Consider the following 6,802-nt stretch of genomic DNA (forward strand, 5'->3'; position numbering starts at 1 on the left):
AGGGGTCCTCCTCTCCCCTCTGCCCACACCAAGCATACCTGTGGTACACAAACAAACATGTAGGCAAAACACTCATAAACCCAAAATAAAAATACAAAAAAATTTATAAAAATGTAAAAAGTAATAACTAAAGGAAAAGTGTTTCTATAAGTTTTCAGACTAAATAGTTAACTTGAGTTTCCTGGGTAAGGTAAGGCAGTGAAATAAAAAAGTTAAACTAGAATAAGAAAAAAAGGAGGAAAACACAAGTCTTATCAGGCAGTAAAAAATTACTCATTATAGGAGGAAATGTAATTTTGGTGCAGGTAGTTGTGCTGAACTGTCTCACTCAGACTTCCATGTTTGGGGATGGGTCTTCAGATGCTTCTTTCCAAACCCCGGGTAGGTGAGAGCCTGCCTAGCCCCAATAGAGGCAGAGTAACAGAAATCATTAGCCTGAAGTCCACTGGTTTCTACTGAAGGAAAGATTCTGCCTTCATTCCAGCCATCACCAAGTAGAAATTCATTTGGTTGCAATATATTAAATTGAGGTCTATGGCTAGATGCTGTGAAGAGAATCTATTGTTCTAAACCATGCAATTAGCAACCATTGACAGAGGGAGAATTAGTCTTTCCCAGGAATTACTCAATACCAAATATTCAACTGTGCGAATGTGTACATGTATGAATGATAACTCCTGGAAAGAGCTATGTCTGCAAAGACTGGTTATAAAAACTTCATTGATGATTTTAACCTTTGGCTACCTGAGGTCTGACTTTGGATCCTAGTCCATTAGTCAGGCTGCATTGTCTGGCCTCAGTCGGAGAGGATGATCCTGGTCCTGTAGAGACTTAATGTCCCAGGGCTGGCTGATGCCTATGTGGAACCTTTCTCTGCTGTAGAGAGGAGAAGGGAAAATGAGGAAAAGAGTGTGTGAGAGGAGGGAATGGAGGATAATGGGAGGGCTTCTATCAGAATGTAAAATCAATAATTATATAAAATAATGAAGAAAAACTTGTAGCTTATATATAAAATTTATTTCAAAATTTCTAAGACTATTTTGTATACATTCAATAACTCAGGATTTGTAAATTCTTGGGTTTGGTTTAAAACTGTAAAATCATCAACAAAATGTCAGGGTAAAAATTGTAAGAAAAAAGATTAATAGCTAAAAAACTACAGCATACTTGTGTATGACGTGCATTCAATTCATATTTAGAAAAATAAACGTGTCAGAACATAGAGTATATGATATAAGAATACAATTTCTGTTTCTGGAGAATAGAACTTACTAACATCAAATGTTTGACAACGGTTTATAAATTCCTAAGGTCATAAGTATCTATTCAGGTTAACAGAGACTGACTTAGAGATGTATGTCTACGTTTACAAGTGTCTAAAAACACTCATATGTCTCTACTAGCTGTGTTCAAAATGAGGGTTGTTGAAAAACCTAGGTAAAGAACAATGGATGTTAAATAACTAAGTTATGGTTTTTTTCTCTTTATTTTTATAGATTTTTTCTCTTTTTTTGATTTTATTATTATTTTTTTTATCAGTTACATTTTCTTAACTCTGTATCCCAGCCGTGTCCCGATCCCTCATTCCCTCCCAGTCCCTCCCTCCCTCATCTCCACCGTGCCCCTTTCCAAGTCCACTGATAGGGGGGACCTCCTCCCCATCCATCTGATCCTGTTTTATCAGGTATCTTCAGGACTGGCTGCAAAGCCCTCCTCTGTGGCCTAACAGGACTGCTCCTCCCTTCGGGGGTGGGGAGACCAAAGAGCCAGTCATTGAGTTCCTGTTAGAAATAGTCCTTGTTCCCCTCACTTTGGGAAACCAATTGGTTACTGAGCTACCACAGGCTACATCTGAGTGGAGGTTCTAGGTTATATCCATACATGGTCCTTGGTTGAATGTCAGTCTCAGAAAAGACCCTGTGCCCAGATATATTTGGTCCTTGTGGAGCTCCTATCCTTTCCCCATCAGACTAACTCCCCTTCTTTCCTATGATTCCCTGTACTCTGCCAAAGGTTTGGTCATGAGTCTTTGCTTTGAAAACACTGCTAGTTAGAGTCTTTCAGATGCGCTCAGTAGACTCCTGTCATACGTTCAATGCACATCCCATCTGTCTTTCTAAACGAGGATTGATCATCTTACCCCTCTCCGCTCAATTGATTATCTTTTTTAGGTGTATATATTTCATTATGTTTATCATATCTTATAGGTCTATATAAGTGAGTATATCCCGTGTTTGTCTTTCTCCTTCTGGGATATTTCACTCAGAATGATCTTTTCTAGATCCCACGATTTGCCTGCAAATTTCATGATTTCCTCCTTTTTGATTGCTGAGTAGTATTCCATTGTGTAAAAATACCACAATTTCTGTACCCATTCCTCCATTGATGGACATCTGGGTTGTTTCCAGGTTCTGGCTATTACAAATAAAGCTGCTATAAACATGGTTGAGCAAGTATCCCTTTTGTGTACTTGAACGAACTTTGGGTATATACCTAGCAGTGGTATAGCTGGGTCTTGAGGAAGCACTATTCCTAATTGTCTTAGAAAGCGTCAGATAGCTTTCCAGAGTGGTTGTACCAGTTTACATTCCCATCAGCAGAGGAGGAGAGTTCCCCTTTCTCCACAACCTCTCCAGCATGTGTTATCACTTGAGTTTTTCATCTTGGCCATTCTGATGGGTGTAAGGTGATATCTCAGGGTCGTTTTGATTTGCATTTCCCTGATGGCTAATGAGGATGAGCATTTCTTTAAGTGTTTTTCTGCCATTCGATATTCCTCTGTCAAGAATTCTCTGTTTAGTTCTGTTCTCCATTTTTTAATTGGATTACTTGGTTTGCTGCTTTTCAGCTTCTTTAGTTCTATGTATATACTGGATATTAGTCCTCTGTCAGATAAAGGATAAGTGAAGATTCTTTCCCAATCTGTAGGCAGTCGTTTTATTTTGATGACGGTATCCTTTGCTTTACAGAAACTTTTCAGTTTCATGAGGTCCCATTTATTGATTGTTGCTCTTAGAGCCTGTGCTGTTGGTGTTCTGTTCATGAAGTTGTCTCCTGTGCCAATGAGTTCTAGGCTGTTCCCCACTTTTTTTTTCCAATTGATTTAGGGTATCTGGTATTATGTTGAGGTCCTTGATCCACTTTGACTTTAGTTTTGTGCAGGGTGATAAATATGGATCTATTTTCATTTTTCTGCATGTAGACATCCAGTTGGTCCAGCACCATTTGTTGTAGATGCTGTCTTTTTTCCATTGAATGGATTTGGCTTCTTTGTCAAATATCGAGTATTCATAGGTGTGTGGATTTATTTCTGGGTCTTCTATGTGGTTCCATTGATCCTCCTTTCTGTTTCTATGCCAATACCATGCAGTTTTTATTACTGTTGCCCTGTAGTACAGCTTGAGATCAGGGATGGAGATACCTCCAGATGATCTGATGTTGTATAGGATCGTTTTGGAGATTCTGGGTTTTTTGTTTCTCCATATGAAGCTGAGAATCTGTTTTTCAAGGTCTGTAAAGAATTGAGTTGGTATTTTGATGGGAATTGCATTGAATCTGTAGATTGCTTTTGACAGTATGGCCATTTTCACAATGTTAATCCTACCAATCCATGAGCACGGGAGATCTTTCCATCTTCTGATATCTTCTTCGATTTCTTTCTTCAGAGACTTGAAGTTTTTCTCAAACAGGTCTTTCACTTGCTTGGTTAGAGTCACACCAAGGTACTTTATGTTATTAGTGGCTATTGTGAAGGGTGTTGTTTCCCTAATTTCTTTCTCAGCCTTTTTGTCTTTTGTATATAGGAGGGCTTCTGATTTTTTTGAGTTGATTTTGTATCCTGCCACTTTGCTGAAGGTGTTTATCAGCTGAAGGAGTTCTCTGGTTGAATTTTTGGGGTTGCTCATGTATACTATCATATCATCTGCAAATAGTGACACTTTGACCTCTTCCTTTCCGATTTGTATCCCCTTGATCTCCTTTAGTTGTCTTATTGCTCTGGCTAGGACTTCAAGTACTATGTTGAAGAGATATGGGGACAATGGACAGCCTTGTCTTGTCCCTGATTTCAGTGGGATTGATTTAAGTTTCTCTCCATTGAGTTTGATGTTAGCTATAGGCTTGCTGTATATTGCCTTTACTATCTTTAGGTATGTGCCTTGTATCCCTGATCTCTCCAAGACTTTAAACATGAATGGGTGTTGGACTTTGTCAAATGCTTTTTCGGCATCTAAGGAGATGATCATGTGGTTTTTCTCCTTCAGTTTGTTTATGTAGTGGATTACATTGATGGATTTCTGTATGTTGAACCACCCTTGCATGCCTGGGATGAAGCCTACTTGGTCATGGTGGATGATATCTTTGATGTGTTCTTGGATTCGGTTTGCAAGTATTTTATTGAGTATTTTTGCGTCAATGTTCATAAGAGAGATAGGCCTGAAGTTCTCTTTTTTTGTTGGGTCTTTGTGTGGTTTAGGTATTAAGGTGACTGTGGCTTCATAGAATGAGTTTGGTAGTGTTCCTTCTGTTTCTATTTTGTGGAATAGCTTGAGGAGAATTGGAGTTAGCACTTCTTTGAAGGTCTTGTAGAATTCTGCGCTGAAGCCATCTGGTCCAGGGCTTTTTTTGGAGGGTAGACTGTTAATGACTGCTTCGATTTCCTTGGGAGATATAGGGCTATTCAGTCTTTCTACCTGATCTTGACTTAGTTTTGGTAGATGGAATCTTTCAAGAAAATTATCCATTTCATTTAGATTCTCAAATTTTGTGGCATATAGGCTTTTGTAGTATAACCTAATAATTGTTTGGATTTCCTCAGTGTCTGTGGTTATGTCCCCATTTTCATTTCTGATTTTGCTGATCTGGATAGTTTCTCTCTGCTTTTTAGTTAGTTTGGCTAAGGGTTTGTCTATCTTGTTGATTTTCCCAAAGAACCAGCTTTTTGTTTCATTGATTCTTTGGATAGTTTTATTTGTTTCTAGTTGATTGATTTCAGCCCTTAGTTTGATTATTTCCAGCTGTCTGCTCCTCTTGGGTGTATCTGCTTCTTTTTTTTCTAGGGTTTTCAGTTGGGCCATTAAGTTGTTTGTATGTGATGTTACGAATTTCTTCTTGCAGGCACTTAGTGCTATAAATTTTCCTCTGAGCACTGCTTTCAATGTGTCCCATAAATTTGGGTATGTTGTGCCTTCCTTTTCATTGAATTCTAGGAAGTCTTTAATTTCTTTCTTTATTTCTTCCTTAACCCAGCTGTCATTGAGTAGTAAGTTGTTCAGTTTCCATGTGCGTGTCGGGTTTTTGTTGTTTCTGTTGTTGTTGAGGTCGAGCTTTTAGTCCACGGTGGTCAGATAGTATACAAGGGATTATTTCAATCCTTTTGTATCTGTTGAGGCTTGCTTTGTGGCCCACTATATGGTCTATTTTGGAAAAGTTCCATGCGGTGCTGAAAAGAAGGTGTACTCTTTTGAGTTTGGGTGAAATGATCTGTAGACGTCTATTAGGTCCATTTGATTTAGGGATTCTGTGAGTGCTTTTATTACCCTATTTGGTGTCTGTCTAGTTGATCTGTCCCTTGGTGAGAGTGGAGTGTTGAAGTCTCCCACTATTAAGGTATTAGGATCAATGTATGATTTAAGCTTTAATGATGTTTCATTTACGAATGTCGGTGCTCTTGTATTTGGGGCATAGATATTCAAGATTGTGATGTCCTCTTGGTGGGTTTTTCCTTTGATGAGAATATGTTGGCCCTCCTTATCTTTTTTGATTAACTTGGGTTGAAAGTCTATTTTATTAGATATTAGGATGGCTACTCCAGCTTGTTTTCTGGAACCATTTGTTTGAAAAACAGTTTTCCAGCCCTTTACTCTGAGGTAGTGTTTGTCTTTGTTGCATAGGTGTGTTTCTTGGATGAAACAGAATGTTGGATCCTGTTTCCTTAACGATTCTGTTAGCCTGTGTCTTTTTATTGGTGAGTTGAGTCCATTGATATTGATAGATAATAGTGACCAATGCATGTTAGTTCCTTTTGTAATGGAGTCGATGATCTAACCCTGTTTCATTGCTTGTTTTCTTTTCATTTTTGTTGGGACATTATCTGTATGCCCTGTTTTCTTGGGTTAATTTGTTTTCATTGGATTGGAGTTTTCCTTCTAGTATCTTCTGTAGGGATGGTTTGCTGTGTAGATATTGTGTAAATTTAGTTTTGTCATGGAATATTTTGTTTTCTCCATCTATGTTGATTGAAAGCTTTGCAGGGTATAGTAGTCTGGGTTGACATTTGTGATCTCTTAGAGTCTCCATGATACTTGCCCAGGACCTTCTGGCTTTCAGTTTCTGATGAGAAGTCCGGTGTGATTCTGATAGGTCTACCTTCATATGTTACTTGGCCTTTTTCCCTTGCTGCTTTTAATATCTTTTCTTTGTTCTGTAGATTTAGTGTTTTGACTATGATGTGACGTGATGTGTTTCTTTTCTGGTCTAGTCTATTTGGAGTTCTGTAGGCCTCTTGTATATTTATGGACATCTCTTTCTTTAAGTTGGGAAAATTTTCTTCTATGATTTTCTTGAAAATATTTTCTGGACCTCGGAGTCTGGAGTCTTCTTTTTCGTGAATTCCTATTATTCTTAGATTTTGTCTTTTCATAGCATCCTTGATTTCTTGGATATTTTGTGATTGGAACTTTTCTGATTTTACTTTTTCTTTGAGAGAAGTATCCATTTCTGCAAGTGTGTCTTCAGCTCCAGAGATTCTCTCTTCCATCTCTTGTATTCTGTTGGTGATGCTTACTTTTGTGGTTCCTGATTT

The sequence above is a fragment of the Meriones unguiculatus genome (genome assembly GCF_030254825.1).
Source record: "Meriones unguiculatus strain TT.TT164.6M chromosome 13 unlocalized genomic scaffold, Bangor_MerUng_6.1 Chr13_unordered_Scaffold_34, whole genome shotgun sequence".
NCBI classification, from domain to species: domain Eukaryota; kingdom Metazoa; phylum Chordata; class Mammalia; order Rodentia; family Muridae; genus Meriones; species Meriones unguiculatus.